Genomic DNA, 25,781 nt, shown 5'->3' with positions numbered 1-25,781 from the left:
TCCTCCACACAGATCTTCTCTAGATCAGTCAGGTTTCTGGCCTGTCACTGAGAAACACGGAGTTTGAGCTCCCTCCAAAGATTCTCTATTGGCTTTAGGTCTGGAGACTGGCTAGGCCACACCCGAACCTTGATATGCTTCTTACAGAGCCACTTCTTGGTTATCCTGGCTGTGTGCTTCGGGTCATTGTCATGTTGGAAGACCCAGCCTCAACCCATCTTCAATGCTCTAACTGAGGGAAGGAGGTTGTTCCCCAAAATCTCGCAATACATGGCCCCGGTCATCCTCTTCTTAATACAGTGCAGTCACCCTGTCCCATGTGCAGAAAAACACCCTCAAAGCATGATGCTACCACATGCTTCACAGTAGGGATGGTGTTCTTGGGATGGTACTCATCATTCTTCTTCCTCCAAACACGTTTAGTGGAATTATGACCCAAAAGTTCTATTTTGGTCTCATCTGACCACATGACTTTCTCCTCTGGATCATCCAAATGGTCATTGACAAACTTAAGACGTGCCTGGACATGTGCTGGTTTAAGCAGGGGAACCTTCCGTGCCATGCATGATTTCAAACCATGACGTCTTAGTGTATTACCAACAGTAACCTTGGAAACGGTGGTCCCAGCTCTTTTCAGGTCATTGACCAGCTCCTCCCGTGTAGTTCTGGGCTGATTTCTCACCTTCCTTAGGATCATTGAGACCCCACGAGATAAGATCTTGCATGTAGCCCCAGTCTGAGGGAGATTGACAGTCATGTTTAGCTTCTTCCATTTTCTAATGATTGCTCCAACAGTGGACCTTTTTTCACCAAGCTGCTTGGCAATTTCCCCGTAGCCCTTTCCAGCCTTGTGGAGGTGTACAATTTTGTCTCTAGTGTCTTTGGACAGCTCTTTGGTCTTGGCTATGTTAGTAGTTGGATTCTTACTGATTGTATGGGGTGAACAGGTGTCTTTATGCAGCTAACGACCTCAAACAGGTGCATCTAATTTAGGATAATAAATGTAGTGAAGGTGGACATTTTAAAGGCAGACTAACAGGTCTTTGAGGGTCAAAATTCTAGCTGATAGACAGGTGTTCAAATACTTATTTGCAGCTGTCTCATACAAATAAATAGTTTAAAAATCATACATTGTGATTTCTGGATTTTTTTTTTTTAGATTATGTCTTTCACAGTGGACATGCACCTACGATGACAATTTCAGACCCCTCCATGATTTCTAAGTGGGAGAACTTGCAAAATAGCAGGGTGTTCAAATACTTATTTTCCTCACTATATATATATATATATATATATATATATATATATATATATATATATATATATATATATATATATATATATATATATATACATATACAAACTTATACATATTTGTATCAAACAGGGTTTTCAGTTTGGTATACAGTACATGTGAATGCAATCCTTTTTACAGTATGTAAAGTTTTTTAATTATTATTATTTTTTTTTTTACTTTAAAACATACACAACAATGCAACGGGTATAAAAAAGAAACCAGAGTTAGTGCAGTGTCACTGTGGCTACTCCTTTCCTACCCTTCGTCCCAGAAATAAGATTTGTTTTGTGTATGCATGAAAAAGCCATCGAATCCGTAGCGCTAGCCGCTAACCAAGAGTGGCTTCTGTTAAAAAAGCACTTTTAACATTGGCTGAAAGCAGCTTTACAGAGATAAAGTGGTTATAAAATAATGTATACATTTAGTCTTTAAAATTGTAAGTTTGTCCTTAGTATGCGAGTCAGTGGCAACTGTGGCAAGGAAAAACTCCCTGAGATGGTATAACGAAGAAATCTTGAGAGGAACCACACTTAAAAGGGGACCCATCTGGGTGACACTGAATGTCCATTCGTTGCAGTTTGATCATTAACATGTGTAGTGATAAGCAAATACTAGTTTTAATTACAAATATTAATTACAGCTCAGATCCATGCATCTTTAGGCTGTTGTTGTGGAACCATCCCGAGCTGCACAGAGTGTTTCCAATTGAAGAGAACTCCATCCAGAGGTAGGATGTCGGGATGAATCGGGCAGGTCCGAAGAGAGGAAAGGGACGGGAACAGTGGTCGCTGGTACCTCAGGAGAATGTTTAACTTGGCAGAGAAAGAGGGAGAGGGGTGAAGTGGTAAAGGGGTGATAATCACATTCTTGGCATTTTTCTTTTTTAATCTTCAATTTTTTTACTTTTTGTCATTCTTTTGAAATAAATACTGGACTTAAACTAGAACTAAATTCTGGTATGATAAAAATCTATTATTTTTTACTGACCATAAGCTTACAACACTCTCCATGCATTTTTTAAAAAGTGTATAATAGCCGGTGAATCAGCTATAATTACAACATTCTGTATCCTGTTCAGCAAATGTGAACAGACAACCAGTGTTGTTCATGACCTTGAGCTTGCCGTGAGTCTAACCAGTGATGTTTATCATAGGCTCAAAGTGTTGCCATAAGCATGGTGGTTCATGGTGAGTGATGTCCAAGGCTGTGCTGGTTCTGTAAGGGAATGCCCACAGCCCTCTACTGACTCACAGTTTCCAACACAGACCTTGGCTTTGAGTCACTTTACTCCAGATGCATCAGAATTGCCAATATTCGACAACACTCGACTCAAACCATTAAAAGTAATGTCCCAACTCCAAAAACATTCCAACACCCCTCACAGAGGCGATTTTTCTTGATTAGTTTTTTATAATAGCAGATGCTGATGTTGAAATGTTAAAAAAAATGTTTTTTTAAGTCTATTTAAAATCATATTTGTTGCAAGTGCATATTGATTTTGGTATGCAGTCTGTTTGATGTAGCTAGATTAAATTGTTGAAGCGCTATAATTCCAGTGCAAAAGTAAAGACAAAAAAAAGCTAGGTATTAAACTTTTATAGTTGCATTTTTGTTCTATGACTATTCTGGTATCAGTGAGAAAGAAGCTTAGCCAGGAAGCATCATTAAAGCATTGCACTCGCTGTTTTATTGGCAAACTTACAGTGCAATATGGGTTTGGTGGTTAGCCACAAAACTAAACTAGCCACAGAAACCCACTAACAAAATCCTACTGGGTATCCGCTTGATGGAAGACCTCATGAACCTAAAACAACATGCTGGTAGGGCACAAACACAACACATACACTATGGGACCCATGGGAAAACACATTAGTGCCTGCTTTATTAACATGTAGCAAAACCATACTACAACATATTTGATGGACTAATACTACGTAATAGTGATTACTTTTATATTGTTTATCTGCACTTCTGTACTGATTTGGAAATAAATCAATTCACTGTGATTGGAATCAAATTTGAATAAATAGTAAGTGGAGAAAAACTGATGATAAACAACTTGTGGATTCTACAGTAGTAAGATTTTGAAAATTAGGAATATTTCTTCTATATCTTTTGCCAGCTTTCTGTTCTGTTCCACTAAACAGTTCAAGGTCTAAAGCGCTAAACAAATCCATACCGCATAGCAAAACAACAATGCAAGTCTTCACTGTCACCACCTAAGTTTGTTTAGCTTCTTTCCTCCCCAGAACCAAGTTATTTAGTTATGATTATTTATTATGTACAGCTTTTTATGATATGAATTCTTGGCATTAACATCAAGAATGGGGCATTCGCTTCATGACTATGCAATCTGCCATCTAAAAGCTGTTTAAACGATCTACATAACATATTCCTTTTAAATGAGGGACTGTTTACTCCTGATCCATCATAATCTGGGCCTTCAGATAGTTCTGTTTATGAAAAGCTCATCTGCTACGTTTTAGATCCTTTAGATTCGTAGGATGCAAAAGGTTTAGTGTGAATATGAATCAGATGCAACGTCTTGTGATTTGTTCAGAATGTTTGGATCTTGATTTTAACATTGTTCATGAAAAACAGAGTGGGTTTTTTTTTTTCACAAAGCGACTAAAACAAATGCAAATGTGACAATAGTGAACTCCAATTACATACTAAATATTTTAACCCCTGTGGTGGTAAAGAATGAACCTGGTGTTGCATGTAGGAATAAAGATATAAAACTCTTTACATCCAAGAACTGTTTAGAATCACACACAATTTGTACATGAACTGTCACTTTAGTAATTTATATGCAAACTTAAAACTCTCTAGATCAGGGGTCTTTCTAAAGTTTTTCAGGGTAAGGACCCCTCGAGGTGATAGAGACATGATACAAAATGTGTCAAACATAGCCACCGATATTAATAGAAACCAATCATATCATGCTAGTTATATTAAGACAATTAAAACGATTAGAACAATGTTTTGTATACATCGCTGTCTGTTTATTTTCATATATTTTAAAAATCTTGAAAAGATTTATGCAACATAAAATCACAATTTATCAAGTTGTTCACGAATGACTTTTAATAGATTTGCAGTTTCATACATTTTCCTTTTATTCTTAGATAGACTATTATACAATTATATGAACTTCAGCTTTAATTTGATTAGAACTTTAATGTAATAATTTGCATATTTATTTTAATTAAATCTTTGATCTTTGTTTTTACCCATGTCAAAATCTTTTGTGATTCCAAATAAATTAGCGGACCCCCTGCAGTACCTCTGTGTCATGGACCCCTGGTTGAAGACCCATGCTCCCGAGGATGATTATGATGGTGATGATATAAGCTGACCAGGAGAGAGTTAATGTTATACAGTAGTTGAATGTTAAATAAAGTTTAAACGTAACCTCAGGTTAGCGCATGGCTAGAAAAATGGTCTCAGAACAGTGGAGTGCGTGAGCATGAGGACGGAAAAAGCAGAAATTTGAAACAATCTGCAAAATGCCTGTCGCATTCTTCAAAAATAATAAACTGAGACTTAAACGCACTTACTTAATAAAGCTGCTACATTCTTTGTTAACTGGGTTGTCAAGGGTGATGAAAGAGATGGAATTTTTTTTTTTTATATATTTTATAAAATAGTTTCTAAAAATGTTAACTGTAGATGTATTAAGATTAAGATCATACAAAACCTTTGAAGCCGTTTTAAGACAGATGTGAATAGTTCTAAATCAAATATTGTTGTAGAATATAATGCACAATACAGACAAAAGTTTGTGGACACCTAACCATAAGATTTGTATTTGCTTTGTAAACATCACATTACACATTGTCTCTTATTATAACCTCCACTCTTCTGGAAGGCTTCCACTAGATCAGGGGTCGGCAACCTTCACCACACAAAGAGCCATTTGGACCTGTTTCCCACAGAAAAGAAAACTCTGGGAGCCACAAAACCCTTTTGACATTTAAATTGAAATAAAACTACATGTAAGGTTTTTTTTTTTTTGCCTTTATGCTATGTATAATCAAACCATAATGTGTTGCATTTATGAAATCAATGAACTGCAGAGAGAATGAAATTACATTTCTGCATGCAACAAAAAAATTCTCCTTAAAGAACTCCTTAAAAAAAGACATTGGGTTGAAGGTTACTTTCAAGTAAAATACTCAATGTCTATTTGAGTCCTTCTTGTATTTATGAAAAGAACGCCGAACATAAATTATCCACCGGCAGCAAACCAAAAATGCCGTCCTCTTCTGTGTGCCGTCAACCAAAGTTTAAGAAGTTGCGTGCCGGTGGGTGTCGCACATTAGCGGTTGTGACGCATATGAAGAGTGACAAAAAACTTGAACACGTTTTATTAAAATTTTCAAGATCACCAAAATCTTCAAATTTAGAATAACATTTTAAAAACTAACGAACTAAAATAAAATACATTTTAATTAAATACTCGTTATTTATTTTCCAAAGCCACAGGGAGCCGCAGAAGAGGGATGAAAGAGCCACATGCGGCTCCGGAGCCGCGGGTTGCCGACCCCTGCACTAGATAATACCAATTTTTTGTCTATATACAGTAGTGTACATCCTACTACTGTATATGACATTTTATTGCTAAATCGGTGCATTAGCAGCATATTAAAATACTTCTCATGGTAACTGTCATAACAATTATTTTGACTACTATGTAAAGATGGCATTATAACAGTTGCCATAGCATTTAGCTGCATTCTTCAGACTACGGTGACTTGCAAAAGTTTAAACATCTCATCTTCTATGGCTTTTCAGAGACACCTACATGTTCCTTTTGTTTATATGAAACAAACTAAGTACTTTAACTTTAACTGCGTGAAGATTTTTGGCCAAACAAATATATAAATGTACAAGTGTTAAGTTTCTTTTGAAAAATCCTCTTTAGCATGAAAAACAGGTTTACACTCAGCATCTAAACAGTTTGTTTCTCCAAACATTCACCTGAAATACTTTCCCATGTCTCTTGTAAAACCAAAGGTGTTCTTCACTAGTTGGAGATTTTTTGCAATCCAGTTCATCCTAGAGCAGTTCAATAGGATTAACAGTAGTTGGTGATACTCAGCAGGCCATTCCATGATAGATAACACTCCATCTGACTGTTTGCTCTCTGAATAACAGAGCTTGGATGTATGCTTTGGGTCTTTGTGATGCTGTACAGTGAAGCTCAGTTTCAATTAGCTGCAGTTCAAATGGAATTGTGGGCATTGAAGTATGGAACGGTAGCCATGTTGTTTTAGTATACTTTTCATCAAAATATAACTTACATGTGTATAATGAGTTTGCATGTTCTCCATATATAAGCAGAAACTTGTGAAGTGGAACATGACACATGTTTCATCCAAAACCTGTTTTTTTGTTTTTAGGCTACAGTGACAGTTTGATGGAAATGAATACTGTTGAGAATTGTCTAGATTGTTGCATATAAATAAAAGTTTGAGTTTATTTCTACAGCGCTTTCCACAATAGACATTGTCCAAAAGCAGCTTTAACGAACTTAAGAATAAAAGTGAATTGTGTGTGTATTTATCTGTGATGAGCAGCCTGGGGTGACTGTGGCAAGGAAAAACTCCTTTACATGTTATGAGAAAGAAACCTTGAGAGGAAACAGACCCAAAAGGGGAACCCATCCTCATTTGGGTTATATTAAGAGTGTGATTATAAATCTTAAAAACAAAACAAAACACCGGAGAGTGAGAACTACCACGAGTGTGTGTGATTATGAGTAATGTCCTTTCTACAGTCATTTGACTTTGTGGAACCAGGAGCTACTGAGCAACACAAAATAGCTCAACAATTGAGATCATCATAGATCCAACACCAGCTTCTCCATGCCAGAGCCTTTAAACATTTGAAGAGGCCCAATGGCCAAACTGTTTGGGAAGTGAATCTTTAGGGCATCCCTGTGAGACCATCCATAACAATTCATTAAGATTTCCATGTGGGACAATTTACAACAGCAGGGCGTGAGTCACCAACTCAGCATCTTAGAGCAGAATGAGAGCATTGGGGTGAATCAGGCAGGTCCAGAAGGCAAAAGGAAATGGGCAGTAGGAGTGTGCCATAAACATGCACCAGCATCAATTAGTCTCTGTTTGTACATAGAAATGTTCACAACTAAACATTCACTTTTTAACATTAATTCATTATTATTTCTAAGAACTTCGTAGAAGGTAAAAACAGGGTTTGGAATTAGAAGAATATGCAGGGTTAACAGGGCCTTTTATAATTAGCCATCTATGATCATATTTATACACTTCAAAAAACAAAACAAATGATTGAATAGGTGCAAACTGTTGGGAACTTTTAGAGTTTATTAGTCACAAAAGAACATCTTAAAAGAATTTCCCCCTTTTACAATCCTGAAAGGTTCTAGGTGTTTAGTTACCTGCCTGATGTGACAGCAGACTGTGCCTCCCTGCTCTCTCACCACCATGCTAGCACACTGTCATACTCCTGCCATCTAATCCAGATGTAAAAGAGTCAGCCCTGGAAAGAAATGCTGTTTATCCACATCCAAATAATTTTTTTGCTTCATGCATTCATCTAAACTCTTGCAAACTACAATAAGACTGTGAGGCCTGTAAGGACTGTAAGTGCTATCTGTCTGAAATTTTGAATGTTTGGGGAAACTGTTTTTTTCACAGTCAGCAAATATAGGCCAAGTGATGATCCATCACTTCAGGGATGTGCCTTTCAAAATGATTTTTGTCTCTCCTGTGGGCTAAGGTATTGGAAAACTGCTTTGGAAATAGTCTCCGCATGCAATCATAATGCAATCAGGACTAAGATTTATATACAATGTATGGTAAAACCTCTAATCTGAAAAATATGTCTTAATGATTGATTTGACCTTACACTTGCAAAGTGACCTCTCAGAATAAATCCTGTATTTTTTTACAAACTAAAACCTGTTTAAATCTGCTATAGAAAAAACCTGTTAATGATAGGACACCACCTGGAGTAGAGTTACTCCCTAAAGCTCATCCTGAGGTGCCTCTTACACCACAGCAATTCTAACACTTTTTAATCATTAATAATGACACTTCATACTTTATTTGTTTGTTGTTTATGGTTACATTCAATGTTGAGGAATGTCTGAGAATTACCTGGCTCTTGTTTCTCTTTAGTCTTTAAAGGCATAATATTTGTCATTAATGAAAAACCTGTGCACTGAAAACACGTTTAAATTTTTCTTTTAAAGAAGCACATTAGTGTAAAAAAAAAAAATTCTAAAAAAAAAATTTAAATAAGAAAATTTACTTAACCACTATTATAAATCAAAATGTATTAAAAAGGAAGACAAAGAGATGTGGAGGTGGAAAAAGGAAGTGCAGGAGAGCATAAGGAGAAAGAGGTTGGCAAAACAGAATTGGGATCAACAGAGTGATGAGAAAAGTAGGCAGGAGTACAACGAGATGCGGCAGCAGGTGAAGAGGGATGTGGCGAAAGCCAATGAAAAGGCATATGAGGGGAATGAAAGTCAGTAGGAGTAAGACAGAGTACATGTGTGTGAATGAGAGGGAGGGCAGTGGAGTGGTGCAGTTGCAGGGAGAAGAGGTGGAGAAGGTGGAGGAGTTCAGGTACCTGGAGTAATAACAGTGCAGAGTAATGGAGAGTGTGTTAGAGAAGTGAAGAAAAGAGTGCAGGCAGGGTGGAGTGGGTGGAAAAGAGTGACAGGAGTGATTTGTGATAGAAGGGTATCTGTAAGAGTGAAAGGCAAAGTTTACAGGACTGTGGTGAGACCTGCGATGTTGTATGGATTAGAGACAGTGGCATTGAGTAAAAGACAGGAGGTGGAGCTGGAGGTAGCAGAGCTAAAGATGTTGAGGTTTTCGTTGGGAGTGACGAGGATGGACAGGATTAGAAATGAGTTTATTAGAGGGACAGCGCATGTAGGACGTTTTAATGACAAGGTGAGGAAAGTGAGATTGAGATGGTTTGGACATGTGCAGAGAAGGGACATGGGGTATATCAGTAGGAGAATGCTGAGGCTGGAGCCACAAGGAAGGATGAAATGAGGAAGGACAAAGAGGAGGTTTATGGATGTGGTGAGGGAAGACATGCAGGTAGTTGGTTTGAAAGAGGCAGATGTAAAGGACAGGGTGGTATGGAGACGGATGATCCGCTGTGGTGACCCTTAATGGGAAAAGTCGAAAGAAGAAGAAGATAAATTACAATTTATTGTAACCACACAGACCTAAAAATTCAACTGTGCTGTGATTTTGATCTATTTTTAAACATGTAAGTACTGTGACAGTCTTTTTAGGGTGTCATTCATTCATTCCATGTGTCATTCTGCTTCTTTTCTTCCTCCTTTTCTTTATATTTTTTTTTATTATTCATACTCAGCATACCTTTTTTTTTAACGAAATATTCAACCAATTATAGTTGGATCTAGACTGTGTGAGAAGAGGAATATGATCACCTGATTGCTCACACTGCATGACTCGGACCTTAAAATTCATTACAAATAAGGTGTAAACATCAAGTAAAAAAAAAAAAAATCATAATGCCACTATACTATATACCACAGTCTAGAAATGCTGACAGCTCAGTTTTAGCAGATTTAAGGCCAAGGATAAAGGCCCTGAATTTTAGCTGGATATTCTCTTCACTTAGCTTACAGCACGTAGAATATAGTTACCGAGCAACCACACTACACCAAGGACAACAAAGACTATCTGAGGGCACTACTAAGGACTAGAGCATGCTGGGACATGCTGTAATATCAACAGCATGGTGGTGTGATGTGACCAGATGTGGAGCTGATTTACTGTTAGTCTGAATTTTGTATTATTTTGCAGTCATAGCATACCCTGAAGTGTTTTATTTCTGTTATACCCTAGTAGTTTTTCTACAACTATATTGTTGAAATATATATTTTTTTGTTCAATTAAAAAAAAAAAAACATTGTTCTTTTTTGATCAGTTTTCCAGTTACATTTGATGGCCTAAAATGAGAATGATAATTGTTTCACAGAAATTTCTGTAATCCCTAACCTGATATCAGCAATAACTCGTAATTTCCCCCATTTCCCTCTCTCAATCCCTCTATCTCTTTATCGCTTTCTTCCTTACTTTTTCTCTCAGTAAAAAATCTTACTAAAAAAAAAGACAACAAAGTTCTGCTGTCAAGGCAAGTTTATATCTATAGCGCTTTTTACAACGGACATTGTCTCAAACCAGCTTTAGAGTATTTTAAAAGTTAAGGTGAACGATGTGTATTTATCCCTGATGAGCAGCCATGGCGAAAAAACTCCTTGCCAGTCTGCCCTGATGCCTTTTTTTCCTATTGCATAAAATTACTGATACTGTAGAAACTACAAATTTCACATAACATAATGGTCCTTGAAAGCAATAGGGCAGTTGTTACTTTCGTCCTTCTTTCAGCCAGTCTTCATCTTTCATATCAAGTTCACCTTTTTCTGATATAGTTATCCACTGAAGCATTGCTTTTGCTTTTTCAACATTAACTCGACATGACATTGAACCCCAACCATAAAGCCTATTATGTCATCAAGATAAATCAAATAACAGCACTGGGTTCTTCAAACCTCCAGTGGCACTCTGCCCACCTTCATTCCATCCCATCTCCACTTTCACTTGTACATAATGCATTTTTCATCACAAGAGTAAAAAAAAAAGGATATTTTCGGTCTTGCGGGTGAAAGAAAATGCCTTGTATCCTGTATGCAATTTCAGCGAATGCTCTATAGACATAAAGGGAAAAACCGGATGGTACAAGGGAAACTTTATATTTACAATTGATTGAGACTCCTTTAAAAACATTTGATAACTATTAAAAAAAATCCATTCCCCTCTCCTCCATTTTCACCCAGAATATTTAATAAGCTCTGTCTTGTTAGAGGGACAGCGCATGTAGGACGTTTTGGGGACAAAGTGAGAGAGGCCCGATTGAGATGGTTTGAACATGTGCAGAAAAAGGGACATGGGGTATATTAGCTGAGGATGGAGCCACCAGGAAGGAGGAAAAGAGGAAGACCAAGGAGGAGGTTAATGGATGTGGTAAAGGAAGACATGCAGGTAGTTGGTTTGAAAGAGCCCTCTAATAGGAGCAGTCGAAAGAAGAAGAAGAAGAAGAAGAAGAAGAAAAAAGTCTTTGCTTGTCAGCTTCAAGTTATCTAGACAATGAACTGGTTTAATACATTTTGTACTTAACATTACCTTCAAACAGGCTTTGCTGGTCAAATATTCACCAAGAATTGATTCTACCTTTAAACCACTTTCCCAATAGGCAATTTAGGAATGGAGATTCAGTATGCTACAGTGACATAAAAAAGTGGCTGTAAGTTGCTGTAAGAAGTTGGCTTCTCATTCATTCATTCTAAATATGAGGTTTATCCTGGTTAGGGTTGTGGTGCATCCAGAATGCATTCGAGGATCACAGGACATGATACCAGAATAGACCTCGGATGGGACACCAGTCACAACTAGGGGTTATATGAACTAGACTGTCCATGTTTCAAGGGATGCAATGAAATCACTGAACCCTCAGGGAAAACTATGTACGATTCCTGCAAACTCCACATAGACAGTAATCCTAGCTCAGGACTGTGTCAGGTGCTCTGGAGCCATGAGGTGCAAATACAGAGACATTTTATTTGTATATTTTGTAGTTGTTATTATTTCCTTTAATCAAAAAGGCTGCTAGATTTTAACATAAAAATTTAAAGGCTTAATGGTCTATGAGCATCTTTCTGATCCGTAAAAATCTTTTGAGTATTAACTACACTTTTGTCCCACAAAAACAATTCCTGCCTTACCTTACATGACAGTGGGAGTGTACTCTCTGGAGGAATGAAGAGAAGTTTAAGTAGGAAACTAGTTTTACTTTGATAACACAGTACAATTACCAAATATGGCAAATGATTGGGATGAATCAGAGATGTTTATGGTCTTGCTGCGTTTATTGTGTGTTCTACTGTCTATTACTTATAGAGTTTCAATACAGTTCAGTCTCTGTTACGGTTGATTTGGGGTGGTGTGTATAAAGAATCTAGTCCCTATGCAGCCCATATGGTTTTTCATCCTGGTAAGTACCAAACACCATTAAAACGAAGAACTTATAGGCACGTATTTAATGCTCTTCAGAAATGTTGGTCAGCTTCTGTGTGTCAGGATGCAGACCACGTGGAGACAACTGGAGTAACTCTATCATGTTTATTGTTAAACAAAACAACACCAGATAAAGTTACAAACTGTGATGCGGAGCGAGTCCGGAAGACGGGTATGATCCTCGGAAGGAGTATATTCTATGGAATGGGGGTAATCCACGGAACGGAGATGATCCACGGGACGGAGATGATCCACGGGACGGAGATGATCCACGGAACAAAGACGATCTACGGAGCAGTAATACGGGCATGGACCAGCGGGAAATGCTGGCGGTCGGGGATCCACGAGATCTGTAGCTTGACCTTCTAGAACCGACAGCCTGTGACTCGGGAACGTGAGCGTATATAGTTGCATAGTTAACAAGAGACAGGTAACCCGGGAATCAAAGCCGGGAGCAGCCAAGATAGCGGCAGCATGACAGCAACATTGAAGCGGAGCGGCACCCTCGGCGGAACTCTGAAGCAGAGTGGCACGCACGCACGGCGCAACTCTGTAACAGAGGGACTGAAGGGGCATTACAGGTGGATCTCTGACACTGTGGTGTTCACTGGTTTTTAAGTTTTGTTAGACAATGTCGGGTTATGGAGGAGGAAAAAGCATTGTAGAGACAGTTTCTGCAATCTGAATGGGTTTTAAGATTTATGCCTTCTGAGTCTTGGTCATAATAGTAAAAAACAATTTGTTATTCTATTTTCAGTTAGTCTTTTCCATAGTCTATAAAAATGTAATATTATATATTATAAAATTTAACTCTTGGGTAATTAAAAAGCTTAGAATCTTGTCAGAGGCTTTGTGAAGTTCTTTTTGAACTCTGGCTTCTTCCCTAATGATATACCACATGAGAGGCCAAAAACGAAAGAATGTTCTGTTAAAATGCTCAGTTTCAGTGTTCGGCGCTGGTTGCCAGTGTCACTTGAGTTTAACGATCCAACGAACATTCTTATGACTCACATCCCCCTCTCCACCCACTCACCAAATCCTCTGATACTTTATACAGCCACTGTGTGAACAACCCAACCCATAAAAATTAAAGTGGTTGTCAAAAAGCCAAAACCAAGAATCAAATACTTAGACAGGGTTGGGAGTAATTCTACGGTGGCTGCGTGCAGTGTTCCCCCACTGTGCACCAAAACCAGAAACAAAAGCACTTCGCAAAAATATGTCTCCGCAAAAATGTGTTGGTGGCCTCAGCAAATCCTCAAGTTGAAATGGAAAAATTGCGATCACACTTTTTTTTTCCTTTAATTTTACTCTGAAAACATTTCCCAAGGAGGAATAATTTAGACCTCAAAGCCTGGAGAGTCCGGTACTGGGACATATTGAAGATAAGTGCATATTTGTTCCATCAGGATTTTTTTTTTACATGTAAATGTTGGTGTCAAAGGCTACAAGGACTCCTGTGAAGGAACAGATACTAGAGAATTTTCCGGAAAAAAAAAAAAGTCTTTCAAGTAGTTTGGCTGTTCATGGCTAATGAGAGAGAGACAAAAGAGAAAGAACTCTCAAAGATCTTAGAGTTAACAGTGCACACATTTCGGTGGAGAAACAATAAGACAAAAGGAATGTCATGCAACGTGCCAAGTGATCTGCTTTCCAGGTTTCAGCCATCGTTCACTGTGAGAGTGTTTGGTCTCTCACTCTTTCTCTCTTTTCCTCTTTCACCCCCCTACTCTTGCACCATCACTGGTTAAGGAGGATCTGCACTTTTCCTGCCTCAACATGTTTATCTCAGTGGAAAGACTTATGAATACATTTTGGATGAGAGTAGAATGTACGCATATTTGAGCTGATCTTTCAAAGTATACTGTCCTTTCGAACTGTTTTGGTTTCTAAATGGGAAAATGGAAATCATTTTTTCCAATAATGTGTTGCAAACTGCATGAATACTCTCAAACCACATCTCTGTGTAAAGTATAATGTGACTTTAAGCTAAGGTTGGATTTGTAGATCTGATTGCAACAAAATGAAATATTGTAGAATCTGTAACATATGTGCAGTTATACCACACCACTGTTGATTTTTTAAATCAGATTTCTCAGAAGGTGTTGATTCATGTTTTTACTCTGAAAGTAGCTCTGGCTACACAGCAAATCACAGGTTTAGATTACTTACATGCAGAAACATGTTTTATCATTTCTTTGGTAGTTAACAGGAATTGGAATAACAGATGCTCCACATAATTGCAAATGGATTGCAAAATGGGTTGTTAAATGGAAAACTGACAATATAGTGACTTTCCTGTAAGTAGTCTTTATTTACATTTTATGGAATGGCTCTCCAGTGTCAGCCCTTGTAACAGTCCCTTAACCTGTGGGACTCACAGCTGAAAATGCCCTACCTACATTTAAATGTTAACCGATTCCTGAAAAAGTGGGTGACATACACAATTTAAATACATTTAATAAGAAGACACTTTGAGCTTTACTGTCAATCATTCAAAGTTGATATTACTATAAGATATATTTTATAGATGATGAAGTACCTTGAATATAAATTTCCTGCATTGAATTTTTTGTTCATATATAAATACATGAAATCAGTCCTGAAGCAATCCAGAAGAGTAATGGGTTAAAAGTCACATGTCTTATGAGATTATATTTAAAATTCAATGAAGATATCATGAAAAATAAGATTCTTACAAACATTTATCTGAGACTATGTCTGGTTTGCCTCTTCCCGGCCCACCCCGCCCAAATTTTGGGACTCACAGCTGAAAATGCCCTACCTACCTTTAAATGTTAACAGTTCCTGAGAAAAGTGGGCTACATACTCAATTCAGATATCTTTGGAAAAAAAGAAACTAGGTTACAGATTGGTTGACGACACTCTTCCCATTTTTTGTTATATTGACATAATAAAAGAGAGGGGAAAATAGGGCTGGTGAAGAAATGTCTAGTAAGAGTAACTTCCCACACAGAAATTTTGCCATATTTTGAAACATTTGAATAGTCATTGGAATGTTGGGATAGTCTTAAATTAAAAGCTTTCTCATATTATTAAAAAATATTATAAGGAAAGGAAATTTAATGTCTAGGGTAGCAACTTTATGCTCAAGATAAAATGGACAGAGTTTAAGTTATTTTATTTATTTATTTATTTATTTATTTATTTATTTATTTATTTATTTATTTATTTATTTTTTTTTTTTTATTAATAAAAAAATAATGTGTGAAAATGCTGACAGGAAACTGTCCACAAAGTTTTTAGGAATTATGGATTATGGCTATAGTTACAATATAAGTGTAACTAATCTTCTGTCTGATACATCTCTTCTTATTTTTTTTCAAATTGGCTTTCTCTATCCTCTTCTAAATTCAAGTAGTTACACACTGTCTACCAAAACTAAGATCTGAGGCATTGGAGAAACCACTAGTACCATAGAAATATCCTGAGCAGATCCTTGTTAAACAACACAATTTTCTGTTCTTCTGGCTACCATACGTAGGCTGTGGGTGAAGTCACATCACCCCTACATTTTGCTGGACCTTCAAAGCCAGACATATAAAAAAAAGTGTGTATGTATTTGAGTGTATGTGTGGGAGTAAGTAAGCGAGAACACATGCCCTTAAAAGTTTTCCCAGCCTGTGATGTGCGTGTGGGGAAACACTCATGAATTCCATCAGTCTCCATTGACAGAAAATCTCACTATTGTAAACAAGCATGCAGCCCAAGTATACACTGCATAACAGTCAGATTAATTTCCACACTAAATCGTCCTAACATTTAGACTAAGTGGAATCTGTTGGTCATTTTGGGTAATTATCTTGAAAACTTACTTATTAATGTACTGTATTTGTGGCTCAGTTTTTTTGTTGTCTTTATGCCAGTGATCAGAAGGTATTGAACTAAAAGTTCTACTGAGTATCGTCCTTAAAGCTATCCTATCTGTTATATCACTTTTTTAAATGAAATATCAACTAAATGAATTCATGAAATGTAATGTAAATGTTACCTTAATGACATTAGAAGGAATGGGATTGTACTTAACTACTAGATTTACAAATACATACCAGGCAGGCTACTGAGGGACCTACAGCAAATTTAAAGGAGCTGCAGGAATATCTGACATGTTTACTTTCTGCATGCATGTGGTAAAAATCTTTTATATTCTTCAGATGTCTAGTCTATGGGGTAAGGTGGCTAAACTTTCTTTTATCATCCACGTTTTTTCCTAGCATCCAACCAAATGTTTGAAGTAACCTGAAGCAGGTTGTACAGAGGAAATACCTCATAATTTGACTGATCCAGGATGTGTTTTGCAAAGACTATGCCTAAATATGGTCAAACTATTATGAGCCTCACTGATATACCCCCCTCTCCCCCCCCCCCTCTGCACCTTTTATTATTATTATTTTTAAACTGATTCTTGCAGCTTTTCACTTGAATTTATAGTTAACAATTTTCCAGTAAAATTTAAAAAGGTCCTGGCATTATTTATGTTTCATGTTTAATTGTTTTACCTGCCATTGTATATACATTATATATTTATTTATTTATTTATTTATTTTTATATATATCTGACAGCTTGCTTGCACCAAGTTATTAAAAAGAAAAGTCTTGCAAGTGGAAATTGCATATTTCCTGTATTAATAAACAACTTTAGTTTGAAATGAATGCTCAGTAGGCCCATCTGATAAGAAAAAAACGTGCACCTCTGTCTTAATAGCTTTTTAGCTTGAATAATGCATTTGGTGTGTATCCCTACTTGGCAGAAAGATATTTCAATTTTCCCAATAACACAGAGACAAAACCCCCAAGATGGAAAACTGACAAATGACTTCATCTCTTTTCATTCAACTTGGGTCATTCCTTATGGGGATCTTGCAGGACAAGCCTGGATCCAAACTGATTCACCCTTGTACAGCTGCTATTGCTTTAAACCTTAAACATTTTTCCAAAGAAAATCCATCAAAGCACTATGGATTAAGTTTTTTTTTTCCTTTTCAATCCCCTAACTGCTTAAGGGTGTGTTTTAATATCTGCTGCCTTGCTACAATATAACTTTTATTCAGTTCTGCTTTGCCTTGATATGATTTGTCTATTTTTAGTCCCACCTACATGTCAACTTTTTGACCTACAATTAACCTGTTGCTCAAAGGCTGCTAATTACTGAATGTCTGACCCCTATTACTCATACCACTTTTATTCTTATAGGGTCTCTCTATAGAGACAGAGGAATGGAGAGATTGTATTGCACAAAACTCTTAAGGAACAGCTGTAACACATGGTAGGTTAAAGATCTACAGAATTGTTATAGCTTGTGCTTTTACTATTACATCACATGACATACTTAGACATTTATCTAATCCTCACATGATGATGTTCTAGAAACATAACATCATTTTACTTGATGTTTCTTTCAACTTGGTCCAAATGGGGAAAAATCCAACATAAAAAAAATGGTGTCCAAAATTACTTCCATTCAATGAGCTTAAATAACCACTTAATCATCGTAAGGGTTACAGTGAATTACTGAGGATATCAAGAACACTGAGAATAAGTCAGAAAACTCACTTAGATGGGATGGTGGTCCATCACAGATACACATGTACATTTACTCATATTGACAGCATAGAAAAGCCAATACATTTTTTAGCATGAACCTACAGAAAACCCATTGGGAAAACCCAGAAAAGGTCATAATCCAAGCTCATAATCAAACAAGGGACCCTAGGAAAGTAAAGTGGCCACACCACTGATATGACCTATGAAAAAAAATGTTAATCGACAGCCAAGATCCAATCAATGGGTCTACTAGTGCTACTATTGGAATTGTAGGTTAAATTGATTCTCTGCTTAAAATAACTTATAGTGGTCCTTCATGCCTCACAAGCAGTTGTTTGCTTTCTTTGAAAATACATCCTGAACTGGCCACCACTCAAACCAAAGTCAAACCATTCCAAAGATACTTGGCGACAGCGAGAAGATATCTTATTCAAATAGAACAGCATATATATGTCCTTGTTTTACTATGAAGAATCTGATGACATTTCTGGGGGTCAACTGATATTTCATTAATTTCGCAAGTAGATTCTGTTTGGGCAAAGGAATGCCTTTGGCCATAACAAGTATGTAGTTATGGACAAAGCACTGTGTGTATTTGTTGGCTAACATTATGAGGCAATGTGCCATTTTCAAACCAGGAACATACAGAGTCTGGACTATAACTCCATGCTGGTCTACTGGCCCAGGACCAACTTACTCTAATCTTAACCTTGATTATTGCAAATGAAACCTTAGATAAGCATAATAGAAAAATCTGTGCCAACACCTTAGATTTCTGCATGGAATTATTTTCTGGAAAGCAAATTGTGTTTTTATAAGATGTCATGAAGGGCACTGCAAATGCTTTCAGAAGTTAAAAAAAACTGCTTTGTATTAATGCAGTGAGAGAAGCTGCCTTCCCTCAAGCTAGCAAGGTAGTTCCCATTTTGGTAAAAAGGAGCGATCCAAAAATGAGACCTCAGGAGTCAAGAATGCAAGAAAAAGAAAACAGGACTCTGCTCTCTCAGGAGGAACTCGACTCATTTGCACAGATGTTCTCCCTTCCTTCCCAATAGTACAGTGAGGAGACTGTTATAAATTAGCAAACATGAGTGGGTATTTTGTTTGTTTTTTTGGCAAGGACCTGAATTAAGACAAAAGTTTTCAATGGACCAATTGATCAAAGTCAATAGACTGAGAACAGCAGTGCTCTGTAGACTTCAGAACCAAATATTATTGGATTTGTAGGAGGACTACCTAAGCAGGCTACACAATGAGTTCTTCTTGAGAATGTAATTTAATCTCACACAAAATGTGTAGGTGTGAGAATGATTTTGTTCGATTTCAGAAACATTTTTTATTTGGATTGCTGTATGTACGCATACTAAGGATTGGGTTGGCATTTGTATCTTCTTAACAGTTAAAATGAATGCTAGTTCTAATAGCATGTATGTAATTCATGTACATATAAACTGGTCATGTACTTGAGTAAAAGTACAAATACTCTTCTTAAGTACTACTCCAGTACAAAGTACTTGCAATTAAATGTACTTATTTAAAAAAAAATTTAAGTTTTGTTATTTTGTTATTGTTACACACATTCAGTTTAATAAGTGAGGAATGGGTTATTTTTCTGAAAGGTAGTGGGGTTAAAAGTAGTAGTGAAGTAAAGGTTTCTTACAGTGAAAATATTCTAAAGTACAGATACTTTAAAGTTCAGTATATAACTACTTACTTATAAATACTTTATTACCCACTCATAGAAGCTAATCATTAAAACGAAAGAAATTGCAATAAAACGGTTCATTAAAAAAAATTTTAATTGTCAATTCATAATGGTAGTAAGTCATTATTTTTAGATGACATTCATTACGTCTGCCCTTTATCATTAACAACTCTGCCTTTATTCTGGAAAATACAATTCTGGTTTGGATAAAATATAATGAATGGCAAGAAGTATGCTCTACTCCACACTATCAGACATATGTGTCTGATTGTTTTCTAGTAAATTTCTGGACAGAACATTGTGAAAATATTGCCTATACTATACAAGGATTAACATTGTTTTTACATTCAATTTAGATTTTGTTTTAAATGTTGAATTGAGCCAGTCTTGTAGTTCTGTAGTTTACATACCCGCAACACTTTGGGGAATCATGCAGGATGCTTACAGTAAGAACAGATGTTTAACCGATCAAACTCAACTTCTGGTACGATCATCGTCGGTCTCGGAATAGAAGCATCCATTTCTGCACTCTGTAAATCTGAAAGCATGTCTTTGTGTTTTGCAATGGTTTTAATCTTACTTCAGCATTCCGCCAGCCAAGAATAGGAATTGGAGGCTACAGTGGGCATACCTCACTAAAACTGGACAGTTAAAGACCTGATAATGCTGGTTTTCTTTCTATTCAACAAGGTTTTTTTTTTGTTTTGTTTTTTTTGCTATTTTGTGTAAATAAATAAACTGTTGTAGATAAAAATCCGAGGACGTCAGCGGTTTCTAAAACACTCCAACCAGCCCATTTGGCACCAAAATCCATGCCACAATCACAGAAAGCACATGTCTATTTGCTGGTAACCTTCACTAAATCTCTGATGAGAATCTTCTGTGTGTTACTAACATTGTAACACTGCCTCATGATTGGTCGACTGGATAATTGCATGAATGAACATGGGAACAGGTTTTGCTTAGACAGTGGTTAATAAGTATATATGATGATTAATCATTGGCCCTAAAGGCTTCATTTCATTTTTAAATTGTAAGTAAAAGAACTTGAGTTATTGTGTGCCAGGATCCGGGCAAAAAAATTTACAAAATCCCACATCTGACCAGCACAATCCAACCGCTTTCATTGCAATTTCATAGCTCTCCCTCGCTAACCAAACCACAAACATGATGCAGCTGCACCAGCAAGGCAACAATCTGCCACATTGTGTACTTCTTGTGTACTTGATTTGGGACGATCATTAGGCTTGCTGGAGGTCTTAATTGTTGTTGTCAGGTCATGTGGAAATAGTTAGCGGCTTTCTGCTCGTCTGCTTCCAGATGGAGCTGCCAAGTGGAGAGCATCATGGATGTTTAGCATCTCTTGCCAAAGCAATGTTCTACAGAGTTGGCATCAGAGGGGTATCATGTTAGGCACAGATGTAGAGCAGTTGTATGAATGTTCTGCTGATCTGAGATTGTTTATCTATATTAATTAGCTAATCTATATAAATTAGCTAAGTGGTTTTCAACCCCTTAAATTAATTTAAATGACAGTCCAGGTTTTTTATAAACAATATAATAGGAGGGAAAGTTAGTTGAAGATCTACATCTGCTCATGAATGCATATATAGTTTGAACAAACTGGGATTTTGCACTTACATGTTATGAAACTAACCTCCAGTTAAGAAAATGTACATCGGTGCGGGCAATGAGGTGTTTTCTAGTTGTAGGCTAACTTTGAGCTTCATCAGTTACAGGGATGGGCAGTATTTATGATACATGTACTGTATTCCGAATATGTATTTCAAATATAAAATAGGATTTTGTCATTTGTATTTGAGAGGGTTGATAAAAATGGCTTCATAGCTTATATCTAAATACTTTACTGTTTTGTATTTTTGTAGGTTTAAAATAACGTTTTTGTATGAAGTCTACACGATGACATCATAAAAATGCGGCCTCTGATTGGTGCCTACTCAGTATTTTGCCCAGACTTGTTGAGATCGGAACAGAAAATTGATCCATATGGAAGAAGGTGGTGAAGGTAAGAAACGTGCAGCTACAAGCTTTCAAATAGGTGTCCAATGATTGATAAATAAATTTTTGATTGCAGAATATTGTACCCTAATTAAAGTAGCTGTTTAGTAGGATCATGAGTTTGCATACCATTGCATGAATGACTGCCTGACACATTTTATTATATTTATGATTAACAATCAAATGATTAATTCATTAGAAACTAGTTGCTATAAATACAGGTGCATCAGTTGTTATGAATTACTTGTTTGTAATTGAGTCAGTGTTGCTGATGTAAAGTGGCCCTTCGTTACCAAACACCAAGTAACTAAATAAGGACACAATTATGAGTCATTCACAAACTGTTGGTTGATTTAAAACTAGGCTTCATCTGAGAGATCACAGGGATTATGTATGTTACTATTTGATCTGTTTATTAGTTGCATATGTCTGATTTATTGCATGACTCGACCAGCGAAAAGTCAGTGTAATGGTGAAGGAACAGATCAAACAGGCCAATTGATGGAAGGTTTGCGAAGAAATTTCATGCTCCCTTGTAAAAGTAATTTTTAGTATTTTTAAGATACAAAAATACAGTAGTTTTAATTTTAATACATGGTGTGGCTGCTGTATTTTGTTACACTTAAAAGTTAAAGTATTTAGTATTCTATTTTAAAACACATTTTGATGTATCTTCCCCCAACCCTGATCAGCTATGATATATGACAATCTTTCAAATGTTATTTAATATGGTCGTACAATGTGATGGTCAGATGGGTTCTTAATTACTGCCGATTTCCAAACATTTGCATAAACACGCATGCAGAAGAAAGCTGTTCGACTTGCCTCTCTAAAAGTACAGTCATCTTTTTGGAGCAACACAATAAATAGGACATCTGTTTCATCTAGGCAACAAGAACTGGCGCATAAGCAACAATGTAGCTTTGTGATGAAGGAAGGAGAAGAGCAGCAGAGTATGAGACAAAGCAGGACTCGTGTGACACGTTGCTCTGGGATTTTGCTCCAGGCATGTTCATCTAGGCCATAATCCAGACCCACACTGGTTTGGCTTATGGAAAGCCAGTTCATTCTCCAGTTATGATTTCATTGCTTTGCTTGCTTTTACAGTCATGGCTTGGTATTGTAAAGTGTTCATGATTAAAAATAGTGTCAATCTCTCTCTTCTTTTTCTAATAAGCACAAATTGTTTATTACTGAATATACAGTAGTCCTACCATTGGATGGCAGTGGAACAAATTATTGGCACCCATGTCTAAATAATCATTCTGTCCTACCAGTCATTAAATTCAGTGATCAATGGAAGGATTAATGGATGGATTTTGAGATTGATTATAGTGATAATTTGGTGGTGGTAACCGCTGAAGGTTTACAGTATGTTTGATGTCATCTGTTACTCCCCACAGAAATCAATGCAGTTCTTTGTTCCTTTCTCTCGTTACAAAATCTCTCGCCGAGCTTTAGGTACTGACCATGGGAGAGAACTGGGTAACTGCTCCAGCGCCAAAGCCAAAATGGGAGGAATGATCTGTGGTTTACGCAGGGCATCCAGTTGTGACGGGAATTTCGATCTCAACCGCTAAGTTCCAGCGAGCGACTCTAATGACATGGTTAAACTTCCGTGGGATATTGTTAAAGGGGGAAATTCCATGCAGGAGAAAAACAAATTTTTTAAGAGGTAAGAACAGGTCAAGTGTCTGCATTTACTTGCTGGCAGATGTAGATATTGTTCCGACTGCTTGCATGCATGGCTTGTGGCTTAAAATCTAAACAAGAGCTGGTTTCAGGACAGTGTTTTTAATAAGTACATTTGTAATTAAACCTAATCCGATAATATTTTACTAAGAGTGTCAGAGTCTCAAAGTAGCAGCCCATCCTACAGAACAGGTTATTTTTTGGTGATATACAAGTGAAACGTTTCCTCTCACATTTCATTGATCCATTACAATTCACACACTGGAGTATGCACATGTAACTATTTATTCTCTGACACATTACTTCCACTTAAGTTTCAGTAAAATGATTACCCATGCAGATCAGTGCAGTATCTGATGCCATCTTGGGGCTGTTATATGAGGTACAAGCGAGCGTGCATTGACTTTTACGTACATCAGAAGTCTTGATTAATCCGAATTTTATATTAACTTGTGCAAAGAACTATTTCAGCATGCTCATGTTGCCTTAAAAAAACAAAACCAAACTTTTGGAAAAACTCCATCTGGTTTGTTGTGTAGACAAAAGAACAACTCGTGTACAGACAAGTTATAGCAGTATCTCTCAATTTCTCTAACTGTGTCCAGATGTTTTAGTATTTTGTGTCAGGAGTTTATTATTAAACTTAGAATTAAATAAATTTTTATCCCTAGTCCAGAAACTGACAATTGTTTAGTCTGTTGGTTACCTTTTTGGTAGAAACATTTCACACGTTTTATTAGTAATATGTTTAACAGATAATGGATCTTTCTTCTGATTTTCATCTTGACAAAGAAATAATAATGGGAATTTAAATGGAATTACGGCCATTACTACTTGAGGAAGCCAGATTCAGCAGGGGGAGCCAAAACTCCAACATGCATTTTCTTATTATTAGTTTGAATTATTTTTATATCAGTCACAGGTATAGGGTTTGATTTGTTTTCTTATTAGGGTGATCGTGTACTTTGAAGGAGTAAAATACTTAACAGAAGATAACCTTTGGTTTAAGAAATATATTACAAAAACAAGCAGTGTATGATACAGTACAGTGACGTATTCAGTCCTTTGAACGTTGCCAGATTTTGTGTCACCAGCCTAAATAGCTTCTAAGTCTACACTTTATCAGAGAAACCCATAAAGTTGAAAGAAATACGACCGTCCCAGGCTGAGCAGAGCTCAAATGAAAAAAAAAATTCTCCTTGATGTATCATAAAGTGTTTAACAATACTATAGTGACCAGTCTCCCTCGGACTCCACTGACCTGCTGTTGTCCCTCAGGGACTAGTCCCCCTAGAGGAAGTACCTTCAGCTTTCTAGACAAAAGACAAAGTTATGCTAGAATATATCAGACTTATCCAGCTGGAATTATCCCCCTATCCACTTCCTCAACAGAAAGCCTAACAACTATTCACTGTGTGGATAGTCCAGAAAAATCTTGAATATATCCAATATGGGGGAGTGGTGGCTCCAGCGGTTAAGGCTCTGGGTTGCCGATCGGAAGGTCTGGGGTTCAAGCCCCGGTATCGCCAAGCTGCCACTCTTGGGCCCTTGAGCAAGGCCCTTAACCCTCTATGCTCTGGGGGTCCCTTACGAGGGCAATATCAAGGTCCGTTACGTCGGAGTGACATGGGGCTGCCTTCCCGTGGGCTCACCACCTGCAGGAGGGACCGTAAGGGACGGTGCTGTGAGGATTGGGCAGCAGTCGAAGGCGGGGGCCTGCTTAGACTGCTGCCCCCGCGACCCGAATTACGGATAAGCGGGAGAAAAAGGATGAATGAATATCCAATATGCCAAGAGACAGGACCCAGGTACTGCAGTGAGGGTATGATTCTCACCCAATCACAACTTGCAGACACTGAGCTTTATCATAGAAACAGATTTGCTTGGTATTGTGGCCATTTTGTACCACCTAAACATAAATCCCCAACATCCCCAGGGACGAACGTATCCACTATACATCTCCCACAAGTCCCACTTACTGCTAGAATTCATAACAGGAATACCCTGGAGTTAATTCTCTCAGTCTACTGATTATTAAAATAAGATCCCTTTACCTAAACTATGTTTCTGTTGAGCTAATATGTATGCATATGTGCTGAGTTTAAGGTCTCCCACAGGAGTAGATAGGCATGGTAGGCATTCAGTCAGCTAATTGGCGCAATAGTCAGTCTCTCCTGGTTTCCATCCTAGGTCTGATGGACAGACACAGAGGTTACACCAGCACCCTTAGACCATTGTTTGCTGGCATCCACCTACTGTGTAGAGACTATACATACAATACAACATTCTATGCTGGTCTTTTAATAGGATAGTCCTGTTTTGAGTGGGTATCAGCTCATGCTTTACTTGGACAGGATCAGTCAAGGTTCCTTAGCACAGTTTGACT

The sequence above is a fragment of the Silurus aristotelis genome (assembly GCF_946808225.1).
Source record: "Silurus aristotelis genome assembly, chromosome: 20".
In the NCBI taxonomy this organism is placed as follows: domain Eukaryota; kingdom Metazoa; phylum Chordata; class Actinopteri; order Siluriformes; family Siluridae; genus Silurus; species Silurus aristotelis.
This window is presented reverse-complemented; position numbering follows the sequence as displayed.